Raw genomic sequence first — 13,979 nt, forward strand, 5'->3', positions numbered from 1 at the left:
TACCAAGGATTTTAAGTGTTGGTGAAATATGAGTTTATAGAAATCTCAGCGCATTGAGTTGGAAACCGGCGGATATTGACGCGAGGAAATGACACCCTCAAACATGTTTGTAGTCCTATGAAAGAAGAGACCCAGGGCTTTCGATGGCTTTCGAATTTCATAAAACTACACTACCCAGCTCATGCCCTGTCACACATGGAACCGTCTGGCTCGTGGTTATGTCTCATGGGTCGAACAAACCTGAACGTTATTGCCATTACGTAGTTTGTTTCTTTACCTTTCTGTGAACGTCTAGAAAAAAAACGCGTCTCAATCTGATGAAAAATGCCGGAGCATTTTTCATTACAAAAAAGTAACTGTACTTACAGTAGATTTCATTCACAGTGTTTGCTGCCCTGTTACGGACGCCTGGTGGTACCAGATTGAACTCTGCCAATGGAAAGAGGAGATTTGGCCCGATCCATAGATGTATGACTTGGCCATAATAAGGTAATTTATAGGCCTAATATTCTATATTCTATATTCATATTTAAAATTGCATTTGTCCGGATGGCAAATTCAGTACTAATTAATTTCACGTCTGGTCAATGTTAGCATGGTGTTAATAATAATTTATATTCTCCTTTGGTTCATTACAATTTACTCAAGCATTGTAACAGACACACTATTTCTGACACTTGGAATACATTCCCTGAGGTCCATATATGTCCCTAGACACCAAGAACCAAGTGGAGCAATCTTCCATTTACTTGGGTATGTACTTTTAGGCGAATTCTCTGAAAATATGGCTAGGTTAATAAGAGGTTAATGTTTCTCAGCATATTTTCACACCACCAACAAAGTACTGGGCCAGTTGTCTCGGAATGGATTTTGGTGGTGTGTCTCCTCTCTGACACCTAAGACAGAAAGTACTTAGCCACTCCCCTCCGACACAACTGTAGTTTTTTCACACAGCGAGGAAAATAATACTGTCGGACAATCTAACAATAATTAACAAATGTACAAGTCATATTCAGTTTTGCAAATAAGGAAACAGATAGAGAACATTTCAAAGCACTCAAAATTGCCAATATCTCAATTTCAAGCTATTTCTGAAACATGCAACATTTTTGATTTTCCAAATAATCGTGAGCTCCGGAATCTAGACCGTGCCGCGTCACATATTTCAATTGAAATGAGTTAGATCAGGGGCGGTTAGGTGGCGTAGCGGAGATTGCGTTCGTCACCAACCCACAGCTCCGGGGTTGTCACCAGCTTGGCTGGCCGTTCACACTAATACAATTGGCTGTATTAGAGGGTGGGAGAAGCTGGCGGGGTGGGTCCGGGTCGTTGTAAACAGCGACTCCTACAGTTCGGTCGGGGCGCCTGCTAAGCGCGGATAGGAACTGAGTGGGATAGTGTGATCCTTCCACACGCTACGCCCTCTCAGGGAGGATCCGCGCTGCCAGGTGAAAAGAAGCGGTTGATTGGCTGGACGTGTGTCGGAGGAAGCACGTGATAGCCTCCACTCTCCCAGATGATCTGACTGTGGGGGGTAAGTGCGCAGCGACCAGGAAGGGGATTGTGAATTGGCATACGACTAACATTGGGATGGGAGAAAATCGGAGGAAAATGGAGGGGGGAAAAGATAAAAAAAAAAAAAAAAAAAAAAAAATGAGTTAGATCAGTGGTTCTCAAACTTTTTACACCAAGTACCACCTGAGAACGTAGCTGGCTCTCCAAGTACCACCATATGACCGACGTTAAAATACAGTCTATTCAGCTATGCACAGTTCACGCAGGAGGCAAATGTATTCCTAATACCATTATTTATTGTTAACTTTTGTTAACAGCCACAATGTACAAAGGGGTAGCACTAGAACTAGCAAACTCTTCCACACAACTCATACAATGCAAGGGGCATTGAGAACATAATAACTAACATTCTCACATAGCAAGTGAGAAAATTAAGAACAACTGTATTTCAGCAAATGTACTTAATTCTCTCTCTCTCTCTCTCTCTCTCTCTCTCTCTCTCTCTCTCTCTCTCTCTCTCTCTCTCTCTCTCTCTCTCTCTCTCTCTCTCTCTCTCTCTCTCTCTCTCTCATTCTCTCTCTCTAAGTGGGGGTCCCCCACCAGGAATTATTTTGACACAAAGACTTAATTTCCTGCATTCTGGTGCAGGAATTTTTGAAAAACACAGAATTGTAACCCTTTAAATGCCAGTTAAATTTTACACAAAAAGTAAAATATTTTCAATATATCAAATGCAAAGTAAATTTTTCTGGGGGGGATTATTACAGGCTAGGCATGTGTCAATGATTAACAACAACACAGATTTTAATGGATTTTTTGTAATGTCAGATTTAACAACAACTCTTTTCAGAAAAGTGGGAGTACTTAATTTTGTATAAAAAAAATCAAAAAATCAAAATGGTTATGATCAGGGCTGAAGTTGAATAAAAGATTTATGACTGTTTAGACTGTATTACTCTTTGTCACAGTGATCTCCTGGTTGTTCCCCACTTAGGTTATCTAACTATCGCACCGCCGCAACTAGAAACACTGGCCTGGCCTGCTTCTAAGTGCAGTGACCTGACTGCAAAAGAAGAAGAAACCACCAGCAGTACCACCAACGAGCGAGAACATAATGTGTGTAGGGTATTAGATAGCAGGTATTAGGTGTATATCTTGTATACGACATTTATTTAAATGGTGATTTCATTGGATGTGCACTGTTAATTAATGCTTGTATATCTAATTTTATGTTGTCATGTTTGTTTATGTGTTTGTTTAAAAAATAATAAAAAAATTAAATACAAAAGCTGGGGCTCTCTGTGACTTTGGTGGATCGGGGCCCCTGATGGTGTGGGGCCCCAGGGTATTTGCCTGGTACGCCCGGTCGGTAATCCAGCCATGACTACCACCACAGCTTTGAACATTCCCAGAAATTAATCAAGGGCCTTCTGACAGGAACACAGACCATGCCTCAGTACAGCAGGGAGGCTCAGACTAAACACACACACACACACACTGGAGCAGAAAGGAAAGACAGGGAGATTGAGAGTGGGAGTCTGTATTGACTCTCTGTACAAACTGGGCATGATCTCCTTGTTGCTTTTGGATGGTCAGCAGAGAAGTGCAGACACAACCCTTTCAATCAAATGGGGTAAGTGGGGTATTGACTTGATTTGCCCAAACACACAGACACACAGACACACAGACACACGCACGCACGCACGCACGCACGCACGCACGCACGCACGCACGCACGCACGCACGCACGCACGCACGCACGCACGCACGCACGCACACACACACACACACACACACACACACACACACACACACACACACACACACACACACACACACACACACACACACACACACACACACACACACACACACACACACACACACACACACACACACACACACACACACACACACACACACACACACACACCTCCATCCCATCCCACCTGTTTTTGGAATGTACAGTAGGCTACATAGGCTAATTCATGACCAATTTAACAGATTTTTCTTTGTTTGTTTGTTTGTGTAAGGGGGGGGGGGGGGGGGGGGGGTGGTGATTTGCCAGACATAAAAAAGAACCTCCCCATTCAAGTCACCTCTGAAAATATTATCTTTATGCAAATGATCTCCACACCTGAGGAGAGCATGGGGTTTATATACTTTCTTTTACCCACTTCTGTCTCACCTCTGATCCTCTGATCTCAAGTCTGACTAAACGCATCATGTTAATATGCACTTCTCTCCCCGCAGAGCTAAAGAGTATGTCCTCCACGTCAGACACTTTCAAAAGCCCTTTGACCAAATGCAGTAGCCAGTGCATCGATGATGAACCTCATAAAGAAGAGCCTGGAAGATCTTCACCCGCGGACATTGAAATATCAAAGCGCACAATGAGGTCAGGAAAGCAAAGGGATTTTCTGACGCTTCCTCTGTGTGGTATTTCAGAAAAGCTCTCGCCCTGGGAAAACCAAAACAGTCGCTCTAGTAAACCCGACCCAATATACATTTTTGCTTGCCATCATTGTAGGGAGTTTGGGGGAATAAAGGATAATAAACACTGCCCTCCCTCGCTGCTCTAGACGGGTCTAAAACAAAAGCAAATACCCCTGGCCTGGCTGTCGCTGTATCAGCAGTCAGCTGGTTCCCATTAGGAAGGCTTTGCGAGCTGCTATCTTTTCACAAGAATCCCAAACAAACTGGCCCCCTCCTCCTGTTTGTGTCCCTCTAACATCTCTGTGCTGGGGCTTTTCTTTTTACAAACAAAAGCCCAGGATACTGCACCCCCCCCCCCCCCCCCCCCCCCCCCACCACACACACACACACACCCCCACCCACCACAGACGGGAGGTCAAACGTGGTGACCTCAGCGGCCAGCAAGCCACTTAGGTGTCGCTGGTGTGTGGTGTTGAAAAATGTGATGTGTGGTTGGAAGCAGAGCTGGGCCTTGGGAGGTTACCTACCAATCAATGGGGTTATGTGTCTGATGTTTCCATACTTTTTCTATAACATACATTTTCACGGTAGAGGACAGCTTGTGTTGCTGGGACTGAGAAGTACAGTACTTGCCAAGGGCTGTTATCCGTTCCAGCGCGTTTAACCCAAGACGGGTCTGAGGCCTGTTTCTGTGTTTCACGCTGAACAAGTTAAGAAGCTGGGTTAGAGGGAATTTAACCAAATTATTATTTTCTTCTTCGTGTTTAACCTACTGTTCCAGAGATTGTTGTGAGAGTTTTTCCAGATAAGCCGTGTGAAATCCAATGGACTTGAGTCTCTAGATGAAGAATGTGCTGAAGTGGACGTACAGGAGATGAAAACAGAGAGAGGCATCGAATAAATACGTGGTCATGCCTGGAGGACTAAGCAGCCATTGTTGAGCCCATATACCATCAAACCATGAACTGGATCCATCTGGATCAGAGCTCCCACAGTTCTGCCTTGTACTCCTGACTTCCTGTCTGGGGGTGAGGGAGACCAAGATGGGAGAGAGAGAGAGAGAGAGAGAGAGAGATAGAGAGAGAGAGAGAGAGAGAGAGAGAGAGAGAGAGAGAGAGAGAGAGAGAGAGAGAGGTGGAATGACGGAAAATTTAAATACAGTAGAAAGAGAAATAAAGAAAGATGGAGTAAAATAATACTGAAAGATGGAGTGTTACAGGTTAGAAAAATTATGAAAGTGATGAGAATGACGGAATTAGAAAATTGTGAGTCAGAGAAAGATAATAGGTTATTGAAAGAAAGATGAGGTGTGTGTTAGATATATATATATAAACAGAGAGAGAGAGAAAGAGAGGGTTTTGGGGGTAGGCAGCCGGGTGGGGGTATAGCTCAAAGGCCAGGCCAAACCAACATGAAGGTAGCCCTATCAACAAAGCCACCATTCATGTTCCTTCCCCAGGAATGGAAAACGCCCCCCCCCCCCCCCCCCTTCCCCACACCAAAAACATAGCAAGGGGAAACCTGCAAAAGCAACAGAGGAGAGGTCCCCGCCACCGTGGATTAGGATCTACTGCTCACCATCGGGCACTCAAATATCCACACGGGTAAAAGCCAAAGGCACCAGGCATCTGCACCACAGAGTGCAGGGAGGAAATGAAAGACCCCCAGTCTCATTCCTCTCTGGACCGACAGATCATATGGCCTTGGAGGCCAGGGGGACCTGATGATGATATAGATCTGGGGCCGACCTGGCCTGTCCATCATGGGATGTACGAGTGACCGATTCACCCGATCCACCAGCACTGTGTTGGTGGTGAGGAGTTGAAACATCTGCTAGGAATGTTTTAATTATTAGTTTTAATACAGCTCGTAAAAACAGAATGAAAAAAGTGCAGGTTGGACTACGCCTTACACCCTTCTCTCTGTCAGCCGCCAATATATTCTACATGTTTTGTTTAACCCTTTCACTGCCGCACTACCAAATGGTTAACCCCTCCACTGCGACAATACAGAAGGTTAACCCTTTCACTGCCACACGACAAAGGGTTAAACGGAGAGGGATATGGAGGAGAGAAGGTCCTGATGGATTCAAACCCCCCCCCCCCAGCAGATGTACATGATGGGGTCTTCATCCCTATGCTACAGTATCTCTATCAGGCACAATGTATTGTCCATGTTAAGAACTTTAACTGTGCTAGAACCTATGAATAGGATGTAAAGGATGCCAGTAGTGCTAGAACAGGGATACACAAAGCACGGCCCGTGGGCCAAACCTGGCCCTTCACAACATTATTACAGGCCATTATTCTTGGCCCTAGTCCATTGAGTAAAAAATATATTCTATTTGGTCGATGTTGCTGCATTCTAACTAGATTTGAAATACAGTAACACGATTATTACAATCAAATCAACATGCCGGCACTCCTAGTCCTCCTAGTGTCCAGTACCAATGTCCTGTTGTATTATTTGGCCCACATACAATACAGTATAACCAGGAGTTCAACCAAATGATGCTGGCAGTGGGCACTAGTCTTCCAACCAGCCACAAACCCTCATCAGCTCACCAGCACCATGTAACCAGTAACCACCAAAGTTAATACCAGTCTTATCCAGTTGCCACCTGAAAAAGATCCAATTCAGGTAGTGAAGCAGAGCTCTTTAACTAAGGAGTGACATTACATCTTCTTATACAATGTTGTTTCAACCTTGTTACACACGGTCCATGATATGTTGTATTCTGGCCCTTGGCTTTCTACACGTCAAGAGGTTTGAGCAGTCTTGATCTAGAATGGTATGACTAGAATGGGATGCAGCCCCAACATTATCACAGGATGAATTCACTACTGGGAGACAATGCAGCGATTTGGTTCATCTCCCAGTGGAAGCCATGGTCAATGTGGAACGCCCTACAAAAGCTGTAAAGGAATGTGAATCCCTACCCACATTCAAAACCGCTCTTAAAGAGCACCTACGGGAGGCTGCAATTCGAAACTGGCCACCGTAAATGTCCAAACCCCCCACCCCCTCCTAATAGACAGTCTCCTCCCCACTGCATGTATATATTCTCTCCCCACCGTATGTATATTTCTCTCCCACCCACCCCCTCCTAATGTACAGTCTCCTCCCCACCAGGGGCGGGGCTAGGGGGTGGCTACTTGGGCTCAAGCCCCGAATGTTTTCTGAAAAGCCCTGAATCTATTTTCAAAAATATATATATATATATTATAAATATGTATTTTTTTTTTGACAATTAATCATTGTTACATGAAAATATGTTTGCACCAGATTTAGCAGAAGCTAATTTCCATCTGTAGTCTATCCAGCTGCTAACTGTATTTGAGTGAGTTAAGTCTTGGTGTTATGGTAGACTCAGACCTAAGCTTTAAATCACAATCAACAAGTTGACAAAAACATAATTCCTCCACCTTAGAAACATAGCTAAAGTACGGCCATTTATAAATCAAAAGGACGCTGAAAACCAGATCCATGCCTTTATCTCAAGCCGACTCGACTACTGTAATGCACTCCTTGCCGGCCTCCCGAAAAAATACGATGATAACTATTTTATTACAATGCACTATTGCATTATTTTATTCTATTTTACTAACTATTGTATTGCACTGCACTATTTTACTTTGTATCAGTGATAATCAAACCGTAAACAAAGACGCATATTAACACTTTCAGCGCCAGGTGGCGCTGTTTACTGTTACTGTTGAAAGGCCAGCGCCTTTTAACATGGGGATACGTGGCTGTGTTTGCAGGCCTAAAGCTATATTATATATTATAGCTATGGATCTAATAATATAGTCGATTGTCATTGAGTTTCTTCCGGTCAAGATGCAAAAAACAGATCATTTTTCCATCCATACATTTCCGTTTTATACCGTCGTGAATATGAGTGTAGTTTCAGGGTGGTCTGGTGTCATTTCCAAAATGAAAACATCGTTTCAAATGGAGTGCAATAGCGGCCGCAAGGTGTTAGGCGGCGGTATTGGACTTTTGAGATCTCAGACCCATCCCCAGTGATAACACAGGCTGCCGGCATGTCTTTATGAATGGAAATATCGAATAAAAGCAACAACGATGAAAACCCGACTATACTCTGGTTTTCGGGGGTCCTGGCACTCAACTAGATCTTACATCCTAATATGAAAAACGATGTGATTTAATGTTCTATGTCTTACCTTGACTTTGTCTATTTTACTGCTATCTATTTTATGCTTTATGTCTGCACTTTATGCATTGCTCTTAATCTGGCAATGTTGTGCTCATTTTTTTATATTATTATTATTATTATTATTATTATTATTATTATTATTATTATTATTATTATTATTATTATTATTATTATTATTATTATTATTATTATTATTATTATTATTATTATTATTATTATTATTATTATTATTATTATTATTATTATTATTATTATATTATTATTATTATTATTATTATTATTATTATTATTATTATTATTATTATTATTATTATTATTATTATTATTATTATTATTATTATTATTATTATTATTATTATTATTATTATTATTATTATTATTATTATTATTATTATTATTATTATTATTATTATTATTATTATTATTATTATTATTATTATTATTATTATTATTATTATTATTATTATTATTATTATTATTATTATTATTATTATTATTATTATTATTATTATCATCATCATCATTATTATTATTATTATTATTATTATTATTATTATTATTATTATTATTATTATTATTATTATTATTATTATTATTATTATTATTATTATTATTATTATTATTATTATTATTATTATTATTATTATTATTATTATTATTATTATTATTATTATTATTATTATTATTATTATTATTATTATTATTATTATTATTATTATTATTATTATTATTATTATTATTATTATTATTATTATTATTATTATTATTATTATTATTATTATTATTATTATTATTATAAACTATTATCGTTTGCTACATTTATTAAAGGGTGTGAATTTAAGTGTTCTCTAGTGCCTTTTGTCCGCTTTAAGGTGGTGGTATAAGTTAAAGGTTGTGGTGTCGAAGTAAAAAAAATCCTATCTGGGCTAAGCCCCGGATCTCCTACAATCCTAAATCCGCCCCTGCTCCCCACCGAATGTATATTTCTCTCCCACCCACCCCCTCCTAATGTACAGTCCCCTCCCCATCATATGTATATACTCTGTCAGGATCTATGGGTAACAGTACTGTATATTTGAATACCGTTTATGTCACAAATGTATCAGTACTAAATACCTATATGTCCCTATGCCATAAATGTCATGTATGTTGTGTATGTCATAAATGTCAATATGAATTGAAAATGGGGGACCCTGATGTAAACAAGACAAACGTCTTTCTCTGGTCTGCATCCCCTTAACAATTGTGTGTATTGAGCCGTACTGTATTGTACCCATTCTGCAATCTGTTAAATAAAGTTTTCATTCATTCATTCATTCATTCATTCATGGTCAGACTACTGCTTGACCTTACTCCTAAAACCCACCTTACCCCTGCCCATTTTGACAATCTAGGATGGCTTAGAGTAGACGACAGAGTACAGCAACTTGCAATGGGTCTGGTCTACAAGTATTCCGTATTCCGTGATAACACAGCCAATATTAACGAATACACCGAAACGGTGATTGACTATGTCTGTACTCTGGTAGAAGAAACAATCCCCTCCACCAAAATTAAAATCTACCCAAATCAAAAGCCCTGGGTAGACAAATCCGTCCGTGAGGCTCTGAAAGTGCGCACATCAGCATACAACACCGGGCTGGTGACAGGCAACATGGAAGAACACAAGATGGCAAGATACAACGTCAGGAGAGCAGTAATAGAGGCAAAACGGCGTTACAGGGATAAACTAGACTCTAGAGGCATGTGGCAGGGCCTCAGAACAATGACAGACTACAAAGGCACCCCCCTCAAACTGAACAGTGACATCTCCTTAGCAAATGATCTCAATTCCTTCTATGCGAGGTTTGAGGCTGTGAATAACAACACTAGCCTACAAACCACGGCAATGGGGGGGGGGGGGGTCTGCTGATGGAGACTCAGTGTTCAGGGTAACAGAGCATGAGGTGAGACGGATCTTTAAAAAAGTGAATATCAGGAAGGCAGCAGGACCGGACGGCATCCCCGGCCGCGTCCTAAAAGTCTGTGCCGACCAACTGGCCCCGGTATTCACTGACATCTTCAACCTGTCCTTGGAACAGGCTGTCATCCCCACCTGTCTGAAGAAGTCCACCATCATCCCTGTACCCAAAAAATCTACGCCCGCTTGCCTCAACGACTACCGCCCTGTAGCCCTCACCTCCATAGCCATGAAGTGCTTTGAGAAGCTAGTGAAGGGCTACATCTGTTCCTCCCTCCCCATCAACCTGGACCCTCTGCAATTTGCATATCGCCCCAACAGGTCCACGGAGGACGCCATAGCCCATGTGCTGCACACAGCAGCATCACACCTGGACAAAAGGCAGGGGAACTATGTGAGAATGCTGTTCATCGACTACAGCTCAGCATTCAATACCATAGTCCCCTCCAAACTCATAGCCAAGCTCAGGGACCTGGGCTTGAACTATGACCTCTGCCAGTGGGTCTTGGACTTCCTGACGGGCAGACCCCAGGTGGTAAGAGCCGGCAACTGCACCTCCTCATCCATCACGCTCAACATAGGGGCCCCCCAGGGCTGTGTTCTGAGCCCCCTCCTCTACTCCCTGTACACACATGACTGCGTAGCACAGCGGAACAACAACACCATCATCAAATTTGCTGATGACACAGTAGTGGTGGGCCTGATCTCTGCCAACGACGAAAGGGCCTACCTGGAAGAGGTAGAGAACCTGTCACAGTGGTGTCAGGAGAACTGCCTCTCCCTGAACGTCAGCAAAACAAAAGAGATGATTGTGGACTTCAGGAGGTCGGGGGTCAAGGACTACAGCCCCCTCAGCATCGACGGGGCACCGGTTGAGAGAGTGAACAGTTTCAAGTACCTCGGAGCCCACATATCCGAGGACTTGACATGGACCACACACATTGACGACAACGCCTCTACTTCCTCAGGCGCCTAAGGAAGTTCCAAGTCAGTCAGAAGATCCTTAGGAACTTCTACTCATGTACAATAGAGAGCATCCTGACCGGCAACATCACCTCCTGGTTTGGGAATAGCACTGCACAAGACCGTAGCAGACTACAAAGAGTGACACGTTCAGCCGAACGCACAATTGGAGGGGGGCTTCCCACCCTCCAGAACATTTACAACAAGCGGTGCAAGGGGAAGGCTAAGAGAATTATTAAGGACTCGAGCCACCCGAACAACTGCCTCTTTGAACTGCTGCGGTCAGGCAAGCGATACCGGAGTCTTAAGGCGAGCACAGAAAGACTCAGAAGAAGCTTCTATCCCCAGGCCATCAGGCTGCTAAACGAACAATAATCACTATGCAACAACCATCAAATGCACACAGCACACACACCCACACGCACACACTCACTCAAACAAACAACACACTGCAGCACCCACTCTCCACACTTTAGATCACACAAACACACTTACACTTTATATTTATTGATAAAGGATTTGCACTACAACTCGTACACCTACTGTGAATTGTACCTAAATTGCACCTCGTCCCATTTCCCCATTTCTGCCTTGCACTATATAGTATTGTATATTAGTACACTGCACAGTATTGTATATTGTATGGTAACTACATCTATTCTGCATCGAACATTGTACATATGTCTAAACTGAACACTGTGACCTCATTTTTTTTACTTCTAATTTTACTATGTTATTTTATTTCATACTTATCTTGTCTTGCACAGTCTCTGGAGCGCAACAGTAAGAAGCATTTTGTATAAAAGTATTCTGTACTTCTGTATGACAACTATTAAAGAAACTTGAAACTTGAAACTTGAAGATACACTACACCACTAAAATACCCATGTCGAAATACTTCCTAAAGGTCACTGAAGTCCACAATCACAACACCAGAGGTAGTTCCACAAATCACGTTCAACCCAGATTCGGCTCAAGCAAGGGAAACACGTTTAGCAATTATGCCACAATAATGTGGAACGTCCTATGCACAGCCATAAAGGAATGTGAATCCCTACCCTCCTTCAAAACCACTCTCAAAGAGCACCTACGGGTGGCTGCAATTAGAAACTGGCCCTGGTAAATGTCTAAATCCCCCCCCCACCCCCCACCCACCCAACACCCTCCAATGTACAGTTTCTTCCCCTTCGGATGTATATATTTTTATGATCTCTTTTTCTTACACAGTACTGTATCTATGTCTTGTATATGTCATAAATATCTTGATTAATTGAAAATGGAGGACCCTTATGTAAACAAGACGGAAGTATTTTTCTGGTCTTCATCCTCTTAGCAGTTGTTAGTATTGAGCTGTACTGTATTGTACCCATTCTGCAATCTGTTAATACATTTTCAATCAATCAATCAATCAATCAATCAATCAATCAATCAATCAATCAATCAATCAATCAATCAATCAATCAATCAATCAATCAATCAATCAATCAATCAATCAATCAATGATGTCACTGACCCAATGACCCGTCCTCTTCTCGTCATTCTAGCTGGAGAGTGGTGCCGATGCGCATCTGGTATCACAGTCCTGTTAGCCTATATTTTTCATGAAGTCCAGTCCACTGTTTATGAGGAATTATAACCAATATTAACACCTTCACTATCACACTACAGACTCTGTAGTGCGGTAGTGAAATGGTTAACCCTTTTGTAGTGTGGTAGTGAAAGGGTTAAAGAAACAGACTTGACTGTGAAAGTAATAAAAACAGAATGACATCTGGAAGTTAACAATTTACATATAATTTCATATCAAAGCACTATCCCTCTGTGTCTTGTGGGTGAGTTTGCAGAAGACGTGTTTAGCTTGGACACAGATCTCACTTTGAAAAGGATTCTAGATCCAAAAGGATGGAATGATCAAAGTGGGAGAAACAAAACTTTGGGTGGCCTCCGAGCTTCCGATTGGCACAGATCATGTATTGGAAACACTTTTATTTATTTTGATTGAGTGTCTCAAGCTTGTTAGTCCGCCCGTCTGAGACGGGACATCCTGTTTCCTGAGGGGAAGATGTTACTCTCTCTTTCTCTGTCCCGGGGTGCTGTCTAGAGGGCCAGAGAATTTTTGAAGACCATGACTGTTGATATTTGTATTCCTGTGTGTCTGTGTGTGTGTGTGTGTGTTGTAATTGGACCTGAGATGAAAGCACACACTACAGAGGAAGTAATTAGGTCAGAGAAAGTTTTGAATGAGTAGAGTCACAATCAAAACCTTCGACTGAAAACAAGTAATTAAAACGTTTTCCGTGGGATACTGCCATGAGGACAGAAAAATTTAAAAGCAATTTATCAATGTCGTATGGAAAAAGGGGTGGAAAAAGAGACACATTATGTGCATAATTTATTTCTACGGCCCTGTATGTGTTACAGTATGTGTATGTGTGTTACAGTATGTATTACAGTATGTTACAGTACGTGTATGTGTTACAGTATGTGTATTGTGACGAGCCTGGTGGTGTTCAGACTCGTCATGGTTCAAAAACAAACAAATTCAAATGTCCACACAAGTGCAATATCAATCAATACGAATATTTATTGACTCAAGGCAGAATATAGTCCGATGGGAAAATAGAATGGTCGTAATACAGTCCGATGTCCAAAACACAAAACAAGCTCTCGTACAGAAAAGGGATTGTTCAATACTCAGATTAGTCGTCCGGTCCAGGGTCAGTACACAAGGGGGTTTCTCAGCCAGTCTAGGGTCCAGTACACAATGAACACCTTCTCGCCTTCACCGCTCCTCTCACTACCTCTCACCTCCCAAAACTCTGTACACAAACAATCTCTCTCTCAATATACAACACTCCTACCTCACCTCCTCTCAACTCAACTCTATCTGTCCTAGTGTAATTATAGTGTGTGTGTCTGGTGTGT

The sequence above is a fragment of the Notolepis coatsorum genome (genome assembly GCF_963971535.1).
Source record: "Notolepis coatsorum genome assembly, chromosome: 6".
Classification (NCBI taxonomy): domain Eukaryota; kingdom Metazoa; phylum Chordata; class Actinopteri; order Aulopiformes; family Paralepididae; genus Notolepis; species Notolepis coatsorum.